Consider the following 15,507-nt stretch of genomic DNA (forward strand, 5'->3'; position numbering starts at 1 on the left):
ACATCTGCCAATGTTGCGGCGTAGCAGATGTAGTGCTTGCAGATAAGCTTTGCGATTTGTTAGCATGCATTCCATTTTTTTTCCCAGCTGTCAGTGAGGGTCTACAATTTGAGCCATTTTTCAGAGTAAAGGAACAAGGATAGAAAGGCATGGATGTGAAAAGCGTTTGCCTCGTTGAAGCCCAACGTTTGTGTCGTCTCTGTGGTCCCATCCTTGTCTATTTACCGCTGGAGAATTCCTGCAATCATAAACTTTAACCAACTAGCCCAACTTTCAGCCGTCAGTGAGTTCGAAACTTCAGCAAGTTGCTGCCTCTTTGGCTTGCGCCGAAAGACTTCTCAATCATCAGCATTTGCCACACTTCCTGGAGATTCAGCTGCAAGTGCATCTACAGAATGGCCAATCACATACACTAGAGAAGTATTTGTGAGGGCACCTGTTTTGCTCTGGCGCTGCCTTCAGTGCCTGTTACCTCGTCCTCGTCTTCCGTGCCACAGTATCCCTGGCACCGAGCAACGACCGCGATCGAATACGCTTTCGGGCCGTCTCTTCTGCCTCTGTGAGATGCATCGATCCTTTTCGGCTGCACGGGGGCTACCACTGCGCACGCACCAGCACATGCCTGTGGAGTTCCTTTGCATGACGTGTTCTAATACAGGTAACGGCAGTGATGTGATTTTATTTGATGGCGTGCCTACAGCGGCAGCGGCGTCCCCACCCAAGAGTTCGGGGCTCATGCACCTCCCGATGAAAGGAAGCCAGCCTTTAGGTAACGTCCTGTATCTTTCTATAATAAGTGTATTGATATTCCAGGAGCCCGCTAACTTGTGGGCAAGGGACTATAGATGTGCACGGTGCAAAACCGATACGGAACAGGTGACGGCTCAGTTGTCCCGCGTCGTTATTCTTTCACCAAGTCGGCAGCCCTCTGTCCGCATATTAGAGCACTCCTGCGAAATCAGTATGCAAAGCCAACTAGACCCTATTTCATTCATTCCTGGAAATAAGCGAACCTTTGACTTCCGTTATAACGAATTTGTGTTCAGGCTTCGTGAAACAAGTCTCTACTTACTTCTCATAACCTTGTCCTAAATCCCAGTCCCACTCTGTAAACCTATTGCCAGTGGCACACCAGTCGAAATAAAAAGAAAATATCCGTATGGCGCCAACTTTCCACGTCGTGGTCTTATGCTTCACCACCCCGAAAGTGTTTTCTATTTTTGTTTTTGCGCTATTCCTCTGCTGTCTGTTCTTCACCATCTTGTAGCTGCGATTCCGGGCCCACTTTAATAGCACTGTATTCCTTAGCGGTTACGCCACATGTCTGAAAGAACCCCGAAAGTGTTTTCTATTTTTGTTTTTGCGCTATTACTCTGCTGTTTGTTCTTCACCATCTTGTAGCTGCGATTCCGGGCCCACTTTAATAGCACTGTATTCCTTAGCGGTTACGCCACATGTCTGAAAGAACCCCGAAAGTGTTTTCTATTTTTGTTTTTGCGCTATTCCTCTGCTGTTTCTTCTTCACCATCTTGTAGCTGCGATTCCGGGCCCACTTTAATAGCACTGTATTCCTTAGCGGTTACGCCACATGTCTGAAAGAACCCCGAAAGTGTTCTCTATTTTTGTTTTTGCGCTATTCCTCTGCTGTCTGTTCTTCACCATCTTGTAGCTGCGATTCCGGGCACACTTTAATAGCACGGTATTCCTTAGCGGTTACGCCACATATCTGAAAGAATTTCCTTCATGAATGCTGTGCGTTTGAACATTCCACCTTTCATATCCCTATAGAAGCGAAGCCTGTCTTTGGCGCACATTCATTCCGCCCAGAACTTTTACTTCTCTTAGTTCATTGCCTTCCTCGTGCTGGTTCAAGTGAATGATATCCTACAGTGCACTACCTATTACAAATACATACCAAGATTAAAAAGTGAATTTCCCCAAGAAACGTGCGTGGTCCGGTTGATTCAGTATTGCTTCAGGGTGCGCCACGGCAACGTCCCGGACATTGCTTGTTACCAACTTTTGTTAATGCGAGAGCATTACATGGCTCATCGACAAAAAAATCGAGTGTCGCCCAAAAAGTGGTGGCGTTACAAAACTCGCGACGATTGGTTGAAACTGTGCGTCGTCATCAACGGCGGGGAAAATGCGAAATGTAAGCCAGTAATAGTAGTACTGGTACCCACAGCTCCACCAACTACAGAGGGATGGAATAGAAATACAACAGAATTGGAATAGAATTGCAATGCTTTCGCTCTGTTACTCGAACGTAAGCTCTTTCAGTGACCCCGTTAATTTTTTTCACCAAGGGTATAAGCCTAACGGCGCAGAACCTGAACCGCAGCAGCGAGACTGCGTCAGCGTGCCCACACCGTGTGGGTGGCTGAGCCCCTGGACACTGCGCGCGGAGCAGCTTATCGACGATCTTCGGGTGCAGGCACAGAGCGGCGCTTCAAGGAAAGGCGTAGCCTCTTCCCATTCGCCGTGTAGAGAAGCGCGGATCACGATAAAGTAATTTCGAGAGTCCATTGTGTGCAGCTTCTAGCGCATTCTTCGCACGGAGGGACTCTCGACATCTCGCCGAGCTTATCAAATCCGCTGAGCGAAGACTGCACGTGCGCTGCACAATCATTACGCCGGAAGGCCGCCAGCAGCGCCCGTGGGACGCCGCTACTCTAGGTGAGCTCACTGCACCCCTTTCGCAACGCACGCTAGCTTGCCATGGCTGTCTGCGTGCCGCCTCAGTTTTGGCTCCCTGAAGACCCATCCTTGATTAACCGCGAGCTCTGGCGAGAGTGGTCCCAATTATGGCAAATCAGGGCATGCTGGACGCACGTGCTCCCATGGAGCAAGTGATGTAGCCCCTCTCAGCAAGACTGCATGGGACAGAAGCCTGCAGTTCAGCAGGCTCTTCCTTGTCCTGTTTCTACGCGCTGTTCTCTCCCCATCTTCCAGAGACTGAGCGCGAGAGGTACAGTTCTCTCCTGCCAGTAATTGCGGTGGTACAAGGGTGGTTTCCTTTCTGGGTCGGAGCAGAAAGCTCGTGTATCCTGGTGGGAGGTCACCGCCGTGCGTGACTGATGCCAAATGTGGAGCCGCGTCCAACTTCCGCTCACTGGTCCTGCGGTTTGCTAGCTCGAGACTTCCGCGAGCGTCTTGTTGCCGTTTTGCACGCCTACGCCATTGTTTGAGCGCAGCGAGTTGCACGCCTCTCGGAAGGAGGCAACAAGCTGTGCTTGAGCGAGACACGTCGGAGACAGGCGTGAACTTGAAATGTGCCGTGATAGGGCTATTGCAACAACATACTCAAGTCACACACGCCGCGGCTGCATCAAGTGCGCTTCGGGCTGTCGGCGAACATAACATGTTTCACGCACAGCTGTCTCCAACAAGGCAGCCTGAGTGCACGGGCACATTGGGCAGTGATTACTTTTTAACGCGGTAGCGTTAGGGCTCTTCCGTTCTGCAGTAAGTCCGGCGTCGTCTTCGGCGTCGAAAAGAGGCAACCTACCTGAGCCGCCTATAGGTCACGTGACCTTGTAGCGTAATCACAACCTATCCACTGGATTCTGAGCAGCCTAAGCACCGAGCCAGGTGGCAGTGAAATTAATGATTGATCGCGAGAGATTGCTCGGGAAGAGCTACTTGGGTCGCACAATCCCCGCCGGTGGCATCACCTGCCATCGCAGGGCAGTGGCGCGTTCCTTAATCGCGGCACCGTTGCGCAGGGAGTGGTATAGGACTCCCAGCGATCAGTGAATGTTAGGTAAAGAATGGCCAATTCCGCATATATGGGCATTAATCCATTAAAGCTATCGCGCCATGCCCTTAAGGCGGAGATAAACTGTCCCCTCTAATTTTTCGCTGACTCAGTCGAGCGCCGTCCCGAAACTACGGCAAAGTCGGCGCGTAAAAGAGCCAACGTCCTCCAACGCCGAAACTTCGCCATGAGTGGTACCGAGCAGGAAAGTAAAAGACTCCCATCCATGCGCTGTAAGCGGGATTCTCGGCAACGCCGGCGCCAAGAGAGCAGCTTCGTTTCCGAGCCACTGGCGCTCGTGTTGTAATTGACGAGCAGCGCTTGGGCGCAACGAAATTGACCTTCGTGGCGCCGCTTCGACTGCGCTTGCGGTTGCTTCGGGCAAATGCAGGCGGTGCGCCCCACCATATTTCGTCGTATAGTCATCCTCCGTTCGTTCTTTCTCCGGCGGCAGTATACCGTTGCTCAACGGGCCAATGCAGCCGGATGAGCAAAGGTATAGGAAGGCTCAACAATGCCGGCAACGGCAGCTTTGTTGGGCCACGCAGCAAGGTGAGAAGGGTGTCAATCAGCCGATCACGTCGTGAATGTGGGAAAGCGCAGCAGAACTATGCAGAACAAAAAAAAACAGCGAGGGTCGCTGTGCGCCGCCGTCAAGATGCGAGTGGAGAAGCGGCTCAAGCCGTCAGGAACATCCAGCTCAAAGAACAAAGTGGGTAGAAGGAGGTGAACAAGCCTAAACATCTGGCCAATACCCATTTCTAAGCGCAACTAGCACGCCTGTATGATCCGTCCCACAAAGTGCTACGCCTTCCTGCAATGCACTGCGTGTTGACGCTTACTCTTGGCTATGATGTGGGCTGACAGTTTTTGCCTTTGCACCAGCGCTGCCGCCGCGACCGGGATTCGATCCCTCTGTATACCGTGCTCAACAGAAAAGCACCTTTGCAGCTGAGGCACCGCAGAGGGTAGGCGTTCATCAGATCGCCCGCAGCTGTGTTTTTCATGGCGCATCGTAGTAACGCTTTGCGCCAGCGTGCCTTTGTTATCATCACGCGTAGCGCATTATCGCTCACGGTACGGTGCGGACGCCTACAGTGCCGCATGCGTCGCCGGCGGAGGAGGCAGAGGACGCGTCGCACGACCGGATTCTCGGCCATGGTGTTATGCACTGTAGCGTTTAATGCACCGCGAATATCGACTTACCTTTCCCCATCCAGCCACGACTGGGGGATCAAAGCGACACGCTCTACGAGAAATTGCGCGCTGGCCCCTTTGCATGGGCGTCGCGAGGCGGAAAGTCGATGCGATTACAAGGCGACGCGCTATACTTGTTAGGCTCGTATGAACATCGAAGATTCGGCGTTGCGCTCGGCGCTAGCGTCGTTGGTGGAAACTCTGCATGCGACTTCTTGATTCTGAAGTGCAATGTTTTAGGAAGGAATCTGTTTCACGGAACCAATCTGTTTGTGTACTGATCGCTTCGTGTGATATGAAGGCAACCGTATACACGCGCCTTTTCCTGTGGTGACCAATTATCTCCATAATCTTCCGTCCTATAATAGCTCTCAGGAGCCCTGCATCACCGACTGAAGTCATAGGGATGCTCCTAAGATCATCAGCGCTAAGAGACGGGAAGAGGGCAGGGTGGGGAACGAGAGTACATGGCATCCTATATTCGGAATCAAAAGAATAAATGTGCATGGGTATATATGTAATGCGAATGCAAGATAACCGATGATCGTTAAGGGTAACGGAGTGGATTCCGAGAGATAGAAAGCGTGGAGAATCAGATGGGCAGAGGAGATTAGGAAGTTTGCGTGGATAAGGTGGCCTCGGCTTGCACAGGACCTCGTTAATTGGGGGGAATGGGCGAGGAATTTGTCCTGCAACTGGCGTAGTCAGGCAGAAGTTGGCGATATTCATCACCATGCATACGCGGAGGAGGAAGAAGCACGCGCCTACCCACGACAAATTCTTATAAGGCGGTTGTCGTGGCGAAGTGGTACGCCACTACATCGTGGCCCAGCAACCACGCGGGTTAGGCAGCAGGTGACCTTAGGACCACGCGGACTGCCACGTGCTTGGCAACATGTAAGGGCCGCAAGCACGCCGGGGTCGATGCGGCGGGCCCGTGGAAGCGCTGACGTTGTTTTGCTGAGGCAGGAAAGGCGCCCAGGGCCTCGCCGGCTGGGCAGCGGGTGGCAGTTTCTGGGTCAAGGATGGGGGAGGCTCATCGATCTCCCGGCGGGGCTTTCCCCGCAGCACTCGCTGCGCCCCACGGAGGCCGGAACATGGCGCGTTTGCGGTGTCAGAGCGCTGCCGCGGATATCTTTGCTGTAAATGCCGGCATGCACTGGACTGGGTGATCTTGAAGCGGATGTCGTACACCTTCGCGGAACGAGTGGGACGGACATGTCACGCGCACGGTTGGACGACGATCGGATCGGAAAACGTTCGTTTTTCCATCTCGGGATATAACTAACTGTCTAGCGTAGGGATACTTCATCACGAGGTGGAGGCGCAGCTTTGCTAATTATAGATCGTACCTTCCAATCGATATAGGCGCCGATCTGTTAGTCATCACTTAGGGGATCGCATCTCTTTATAATAAGGTGTTTTCGATGATTATTCAGTCGGGGTATTTTACTGACCACCGAACTCTAGTGTACCTCTCTTTCTCGGCGAAAGGGAATGTATATTAACGTCCCTTGGCAGCAACAACAGTAGCTCGCCGATTATAATAACTGGCGACTTCAACAATGATGTCAGTTGCCAAATGGACATTGAATATCTACACCTACTGGATTCCTTTAACTTTATAGAACACAATACTGAAGCCGACCAGGCTAACATCCATATCTACGACAAGAGAAGGTCATATTTTGTGTAATAGAGACAATGTTACTTCAGGTGCACAATATTCAACCATTACGTACCACTCTCCGGTTTTTGCACTATATTACAAAGTACGTCAGCGTATTAAAAAGGAAAGTACAAGGACCTGTGGAATTAATTACGCTATGTTAAAAGGAACAGTAACTCGAATAAACCCAGAAGTAATATTTGATAATGACAGAAGCTCTGAATGTGCCAATACTAATCAAATGCACGACTTATGCGTGCATAAAATACGACAAACCATTTAATCATTGGATGACAGCAGCGATACTTAGAACAATAAAAGAAAAAGATAGTTGGTACCGTAAGTGGAAGGCTCAGAAAGAGAATATTTACTTCCAAGAATTTCTGAGTACTAGGAATTAAGCTGCACTGTTGATAACTGACAGGAAGAAAAAATATAACACAGCAACTATAATGGCAACACGAAAAGAATACGGAATGCGCTAGTTAATGTAATTTGCAAGCCTGTTACGAAGCGTGTTTATCATATGTAATTGATGGTGGCACAGAATGAAGGTTCGATAAATACTTTAGTTACGTACAACCGCAGCTGACTTAAATTGTTCTACTATTCCAGCGGAAATGCATTGGATACATATAAAAAATAATTTTGCAATTTTGCACTAACCAGAATCAAAACTGACGTAATCGGAAGATCCATTTGAGACCTGAGGAGCAATAGAGCCACAGGGCCTTACAGACGATGGTAAAAGGCAACGTGGAAATGTTACATCAACTTATCCAAGTTTTTCATCACACAGAAGAAAAGAGCATTTATTCCGACTCACTAAAGGTAGCTTAAATAATCTCTGTGTAAAAAACTGATTATATAAATGATCCTAATAGTTATCACTTGGTAACTGTACTTGGTGAATAGATACTATTTTTAGCACTTCAACAGCGCCAATATTTGGAAGAAGATAATACAGCATCTCAATCGAAACACACTTCCCAATCAACTAGGTGCACATCCACTGCTGTTCTCGAATTGGCACAAACTATATACACATCTGCACACAGTAATCAGTTTCCAATACTATTGTTCCTTGATTTAAAGAAATCTTTCGATACAGTTAGTCATTCTATTCTGTTAAAAAAATAGGAAAAAAGGGTCCTCGAATGTTGTCCCACTTATTTGACAAACTAAAAACAAATAGCTTACTGTGATGTTTTTTATTCCTCCTATCTAGTGGTTAAAACAAGCGTACCTCCAGACTCAGTTCTAAGCCCTAAATTATTCTCCTCACACAGCCGCCGCGGTGGCTCAGTGCTTATGGCGCTCGGCTGCTGACCCGAAAGACGCGGGTTCGATCCCGCCGCGGCGGTCGAATTTCGATGGGGGCGAAATTGCAGAGGCCCATGTGCTGCGCGATGTCAGTGCACGTTAAAGAACCCCAGGAGGGCGAAATTTCCAGAGCCCTCCACTACGGCGTCCCTCATAGCCTCAGTCGCTTTGGGGAGTTAAACCCCCATAAAGCAAACCTATTCTCCTCATACGTCAATGATATTCCCAGATGTGTAGCCTAATCTAAAGCTGCAGCCGTATACTTTTTAGGCAAATCGATTATAGAATTGGAAGATACCATTAATTCTGAGGCAGGGTGAATAAATTATTGCTTCAATGGCATTAAGCACGCTTAATGTAGAGGGAAAAATTTTTTTCGCGCAAGAAATAAGTCTATATGAGTTCCTATAGCTTGAAACTCTTAGTGAATGGCAAAGTTTTGTAGGAAGTATAATAGAGAAAATACCCCGGTTTAATAACCGATAACCGGATAAATTATAAGCAGCACATTACAAACATATGCTCCAAGATTTTTCAGCATCCTATGTACAGTCTTCTTCAAAAGTAAGCAGCACAAGGGGCCTGCTCCTGAGACCTGCAGCTCAGTTCCTCTCGCATAGCCAGGGGCCCTAATCTCACGAAGGCGGGAGGAACCCAAGTCATCAGCCCTCCCCAGCTTAGGACTTTCAAATATGTTTAAGAGCCCCCCTACATGGCTTTGAAGCTAATCCATTGGGCTATATATTTTTGAGAAAGGCTGTACATTTACCAACGCCTGCATGTTTTGATATTCCCGGTCTATTTTCCCATATTTTGCTCCAATTTAATTTACTGTACTTCAGCGAGTCATGGCCATTCGCTTTTAAAACTTCCTTAGGTTCGTGTGGAAAAGCGATCTGTACGCATATTTACCTCCTCACACTAATGCACGGCATTTCTTAACCCTCATTGCCTAATTAACGATTTCTGTCTTTCGTATTTCATATCTTTTTTGTTATTATAGTCACACGTATGCCGGAGAACCACGACGTGCACCGTCTGCTGGTCAGATTCAGTGCGCGGGGTCGGGTTTGATCATGAGCTCCATCGCTATGCGGTTTTTTGCACCTTTTTCTTCGAGATAAATAAAATTTTGATTAGTGGGTTACACAAGTGAATATGGTATACATCTGAAGCGCCGAGTCAAGAAGCAAACTTGGGCTCGCTCACTGAGTGGTGCAACGCCTTGTTTCGTCACATACCCAGAAAGTGTGGATAAGCGCAATTTTTTTGCCGTTTTCTTTTTCATGGCCAGTTGTGTTCACAATTTGTGCTCTTGTTAATGTTTCACGTGCCGCTCGTACTGTGTCTGCCCTTGCCCTTACGTGTCGGGAGATGCGAGCTTGTCAAGCTGCCCACAAGGCAGGTTTTCTCTCTCGCCCCCTCATTTGCATCAGTGCGTGGAATAACGGAGGTGAAAAGTTGTTTATGAACGCAATTCTTTTTGCATATCATAAGATTGCACCATGTGTCAATCATACATCCGCAGACCGCACTCGGGACGCTTGTAGTTTTCTGCTATTTATTATCAAAGACGCGCCCCATAGATTTTCGACGACAGTCTAAACTACGCGATGCGAGCGCAAGACAAACTTTAAAAGCGAGGTTTTGCTACGCATCGGAAAGCTAGATCATTCCCACCAATATGTTCACAACGGTATCTTACAATATTCCACAGTTGCTTCACAATTGCCATGAACGCAGCCAATTGGTTTTCGGCGGCAGTCTTAACTGCTCATTGCAAGCCTTAGAAAGGAAGATTTTGCTAAGCATCGGAAGGTTAGACCCATCCCATCAATAAGTTCATAACACTATCTTACGAGATTCCACAGTTGCCTCACAGTTAAAAGTGATGTGCAAGAAAGCAGGGCTCGGTATGAAGCAAAACATTTTTTTTTCATACTCCGTCACATTCTCGTAGCATTATTTTTGTCAGTTGTCTTTAAAATACCACCACTGTGCACTGCTGAGAATGTGTCATCTGTGATCAGCTTGGATTCAGTCATGACGGAGGGCGCGGCACGTCTGTCGTTGTCTCTTGGCGAGGGCGCTTGGGAGCATTTCTTCAAATCTACAGCAGCATAAATTCCTTCCTTCTGACTGTAAAGGGCGTCGGCGCAGTGTGTGCAGGGAACGAAGCATCCGTTTTTTTTCCCCCGCTGGGCAAAGAGGCTGACAGTCCGAGTGGCAAGGAATATGCGGTGGGGGAAGGGGGCGCCACCAGTGACGGGCATTTCTCGACATTACCTGGTTACGCCTCATAAGGGATGAATCTACGAGGACAACGAACACCGAGTACAAGGGTAGCACACCGCTCTTTTCTACCGGTAGCGCACCCCCCCTTCCCCCCACCCCCATTAGCGCACCACCCTTTTGAGCACGGACGGCACGTTCTCGAGACCGATAGCTCAGCGGTGCCCATTTCTATCGCTGAGAGGACAAGCCTGGACGGCTTTTGCTGCGTTTCCCTCCGGGGAAGACGCTCCCCGTGCACGATTCGTCCAAAAGCGGAAAAGCATTTTGAAGAAGCTTCGTTTTGGGGGTCATATGACAGAAGTAGCTTTGCCCTAATGCCCTCCAGTCCTGCTCTGAATGTTTTGGGTGGCAGAGAGGGTTCACTCTCAGCTGCAAAGACTATGGACTAGTACCATGTGACGACACTGTCGCATTCTAAGCGGCCGACTGGTGAACACAGCTGTTTGCCATTCTAATCCGTGAGGCACTGATCACGTCCTCCGCTGTGGTTAGATCTCATAGATTTATGGGGCGACAGAGATCTCAAACAAGCTATCATACAAGTACTACATAGGCTTGCTTCTGCTGCTGCTGCAGGTATCTCCGTCTATATGTCCCGATTTCTTGGGCATTCCACTGGGCGAAGGAGAGGCTACGCGGTAGCCCAGCTTACCTTCGTTGCGGCGGCATCATTGCGCCCTCTCCCGGTGCCTCGTGGAATGGGGCTGCGGGGGCATTTATTGAAGAGTGGCCCCTGCTCCGTCCCTCAGGCCTACCTCGAGAACGCTGCCTTTTCCCACCTGGTCGCCGGGAGAGTCTGAGAATGCGACACGCGCAGGTGACACCGTCGATGGACGCTGTTAATCCTGCAGAAAGTCTGCTCTAGATAACCTTGGGCGGACACCAATGAGTAATTACTCGCTTATTACAAATATACTCCACCTTGGGGGATTCCCCTAAACATTCGACCAACCTAGAAAAGTGGCTGGAGGTAACCCGAATCTCGGTGGTAGCTGCGGTAGCTACGGACAGGGGTGTGGGCAGAGGGTGCCTAAATTCTATGGGGTGGGGTTCAGGGTAGAGGTGGAGTGGTAGTAATTTTTTTTATTGATGTCGTTGATGTGTCGAATGGGGCTAGCAACCTTTATGACTGCAACACTCAGGACGAAACTTTCAAAAATTCCCCCTTGTGTTTAAAAAAAAAGTCCCTATGAATTGATGGAGTGTCTTCAGAAAAACATAGGGGGGGGGGGGGGGGGGGGGTAAGAACAATCACTGGCGTCGCGCACAGTCACTTATCCTAAGGCAGGCGTCCGGCATGACGAGCGCTGCGAGGGAAACGGGCGAGAACGAGTCATATTCGACTGCTGTACCTGTTGTCTCTCTCTCCCTGTGACTTCACCAGTGATTACAGTGTTCCGACCAATGAGCGTTCTTAGCCGCGTGTGCGTGTCCTTTGCATCTCGCTCCCCTTCGTGTTACGACGCCGGCAACCACGAAGCCGTGCAAGGGAAACGTGGCCTTAAGGCTGTCGTTGGGACAGAAAAAAAAAATCCTCAGCAGACTCGATTCCTGCTGCACCAGCATAGGCGGTCTGGCATCTAGTCTCAACGGCTTGGACCGTTGTGCTAGCCATAAGCCAATGTGCCGCTTCTGGCGTCATTTGACGGCGGCGAGTTGAGCAGACTCGCTTGCCACAAGCTCGGAAACTCCTGCCGCAAGCATGCGCCGCTTAGGCGCTCAATGCCGGCAGCGCGCACTAGTCGGACCCGCACGGCGTGCCCGGTCATGCCGCGCCGACCAATCCCCTGGCTCGGTCGGTTAATCCTGCTCCGCGTCGACCTCGTGCCACGTGACCTGAGGCACTTGGGATAATCCGGCCTGCCCTGCGCGGGTTAATCCTCGGGGCGTGTGGCCGAGGCATTTAATCTCCGGGGAACTTGTAAGCCCTTACGCAAACATCGGGTGCTTGCTGGACAGAGAAACGTGGCGGCTGCTCGCGACGCCGGCAAAGCCAGCAGAAAAAAAAAAATAGGTGAAAGGAAAACAGTTCACAGTCAACTAAACTTTACATAGCCATCCGGGCATGCGGTCCCACGCTGCTTTTCCAGCCGTATGGCGGCCGCGCTATTCCCTTTTTATTCTTTCTGTGCTCGCCCGCCGCGGTCTGCAGCGATTCCTTTGGAGCGATTCCTTCGCCTCTTCCGAGGCTGTTGGTTGGCGGCGCTTCGTCTCCCCGTCCGTCAGAGCGATTTCGTGACCGCCAAGCAGCGCTGTCTCGCTGCACGGCTGGAATCACACGTGCAGCACGTGGTGCTGCACGTGCGCCGCCGGTCTCAGTTTGATCCTGCGCGCCGCTGACGGGGCTCCTACGGCGCACTGCGTTCACAATAAATGTGACGCAGTCACCGATGTGGCTGCGCGGTTTTCGTTGGCTGCGTTCACGTGCAACGCATACCCACGCGCGGTTGCTGCCCATTGCGCGCGCCTGCCGCTTCCGCTGGCAGGTATACCACGTGAGTAGAGGATGCGTGCACGTTATTCACGTGATCCGCTGGAGTTGAGAGTGGGCGCATACAAGGAGGCGTGGTCTCGGGGTATCTGTTCTAAATATGCTGTTCGTGGTTCATCTAAACGAGGTTTTAGATATGTTTCTTTTTTTTTTGTTTATATAATCTAGGCCATGCTCTGTATCAGTAGCAAGCTTTATATTTTGCGTTGAAATGCCGCTTAGAACCCATTTGTCAGAATGAAATGAAACTTTCCCTATTTGAAAAAGTAGTGCCGAGAAGCTTCTCTTGCGAGGGCGGCATAGCGTCAACGCGTCTGTTAATTGCTCAGGCATTCACCCTCAGTCCTCTCTGGTACGTCGTCGTCGTTGTCGTCGTCGTCGTCGTCGTCGTCGTTGTTGTTGTTGTTGTTGTTGTTGTTGTTGTTGTTGTTGTTGTTGTTGTTGTTGTTGTTGTTGTTGTTGTTGTTGTTGTTGTTGTTGTTGTTGTTGTTGTTGTTGTTTTACTGCTACTTGCAACCATGGCACACACCGACGACGGCGATCGAGCGTGCAGTGAAGAATTCAAATCTTGACGTTAATGAGTAATGCGTGAAAAAATTATAGTGCACAAATTCGAGCATAAATTAGCGACAGGAAACCAGGGAAAAACACAAGAATCTGCGTCGACGGTTTGGAACTGTGCGAATATTTTTTTTCTTCGTGCCCCCGTTTTCGCCAAAACTTTCTCTGGCCCGCCTGAATCTGTTATGTCGCGAAGGCGCATCGCCATTTCGTGAGTGAAGAAGAAGACGTCCCCTGTGCCTTCATAAACAACGCCTGGGCGTGCCTGGTTCCTCAGGCTGCAGCCACGAAGCAAACCATACGGGTTCCCGCGTGCTCCGTCGCCGCACCCGGGCATCGGGGGGTCTCCGGCGGAGCAAGATCAGCTCGAGGTACGGTGGCTTCGTGCGGTGCCCACTGCCTCCCCGATGAGGGTTCAGTGTCATCTATCCCGTGCCGCGGCAGCTATGCAAAATGCGTGGCTTGCGACCGGAAGTGGAACATCGAGATCTCACAAGCGTCACCCTGGCGCCACTCCCAAGTCTCCAGCGAAAAGCTGGAGGCATGGCAAGAAGACTATCAGATCTCTGTTGTGCTTATTCTAGAGGGATGTCTTTGGTCAACTGCTGTTCTCAAGCCTCTTTTAATGTCTGTTATTCATGACGCAGCTTAATTTAAGAATAAGTTCGAGAAGTAACGTTTAGAGGCAAAAGGTTAAGACATCGGTACTGAAAAGATGTATTGTTGGCATCGTTGTATTAGGCGCTATCCGCGCAAACTGCTCGATCTTCTTGTGCTTCTAAAGTGGCTGCTGAATGCATGTTTCCACTATGCACTGCTGCTCAGGAGATTGATAATGTACGCGACGAAGGAAAAAATCTGCTTCGTAAGAAGTTTTTCAGTGCAACCTGCTGGTGTCAATGTCGTTTACGAAATAATATGCCAAAATGAGGGCATTGTGTTTTCAGGTGCGAACAGAAATGAGCGCTTATAGTAATCGTCTTCTGCTGCAAATAATGACCCAAAAAAATACTAATTATTGATTTTTTACTGAACAGCTTGATTTCTGTCCAAATGCTGGCTCATAAATTTCGCCCGACTTACCGCCCCCCCCCCCACCCTTAATTTCGAAAAAAACATAACCCGAAAACGAAGGGCTCAAATCTGTACGGTCGCCGCAATATCTTAAAACACTTGGTGGGATACAGGCAACGCTTCAGTTCGCGCAATATCAATGCGGATATTTACATTTCTGCCGCTTAAAACGCAGGACAACGCACATTCGAGCACAAGCTAGAGAACAATGAGGCAAGTGTGGCAAGCATGAGCAATGCGAGGCTCCCACCTTCTAGTGTGCTGCTCGTCGCATTGGTATCCTCTCCCCTTCTCCACTTGTTGTACACCCCGCCTCTCAGCATGTTAACAACGGACGCGCCGTGGTGCTGCTGCAGTTAAGGCATATTTCAATACTTATCATTAGACACCGGCTCTTCAAATAGGCCATCGAGGAATCGCATTTTTGTGCCTAAACCACTGTCCAGTCTCGTAAATTATGCATAATGTAGTTATCCCCACCCTCATGTGATGCCCTGCATGAGACCCTTGAGGAATAAAAATAAACATTTTATACATACTCATATGTTGCAAAATACACCTACGGAATAAAATATAATAATAAAAACGCTCGATTTTAAGCCTCATCCAAAAAGTTTGCTGTTCTGGGATTTCTTGAAGTTAGCCCAACATTTCCTTGTCCGCAAAAGATATATGGATGCATTTTATAACCTTTAATCGATGAGTTTGCGCAGAACGCAGACCATATTTTCAGTCATTCTTGCTTGATGCCTTGCGAGACTTGTTCTGCGTTTATTGCTGTTACTTGATTTACTCCGTGTGTTCGCATCCAAGTTATTCGAGCACGTATATTGTGAGCGCATTGTTCAGCTGACGCTGTCATTCCACGTCGCACTGGCCGCCATGGGCTTCGATTGACCTGTTTTACTGCGTTGAATTCTCCGGGCAGACAGTATTGCTATAATTATGAGTTGTATTCATACTAATATTGTATTTCCGTGCCCAAATGAATCGAGAGGAAGTTATATTTACGATCCATTGCTATTTTGTGTAGGACGATATAGACGTTTTCTTTTTCAATTCCTGCCTCACTTTTACGCCTAATGTTCAGAGGCAGTGTTTGATTTCACTGATGAAGTAACCCCAGGTTTAAGCACG

General features: G+C 49.3%; 1 protein-coding gene across 3 annotated transcripts in view; it reads left to right on the forward strand.

The window, feature by feature from the left end:
• LOC144124630 (monocarboxylate transporter 12-B-like) overlaps window positions 1-15,507 on the forward strand; it is an 84,609-nt gene that overhangs the window by 10,827 nt on the left and 58,275 nt on the right. Inside the window, exon 1 of one of the 3 annotated variants that reach the window (XM_077657429.1) lies at window positions 2,537-2,679. The exons of 1 other annotated variant lie outside the window; for it this stretch is intronic. The gene's annotated coding sequence lies outside the window, so the exon portion shown is untranslated. Of the gene's footprint in view, window positions 1-2,536; window positions 2,680-10,889; window positions 11,062-15,507 lie in introns of those variants that run through there. One more of the 3 variants, XM_077657431.1, reaches the window with a different exon arrangement.

This window comes from Amblyomma americanum, chromosome 3 (genome assembly GCF_052857255.1).
Source record: "Amblyomma americanum isolate KBUSLIRL-KWMA chromosome 3, ASM5285725v1, whole genome shotgun sequence".
Taxonomy (NCBI): Eukaryota; Metazoa; Arthropoda; class Arachnida; order Ixodida; family Ixodidae; genus Amblyomma; species Amblyomma americanum.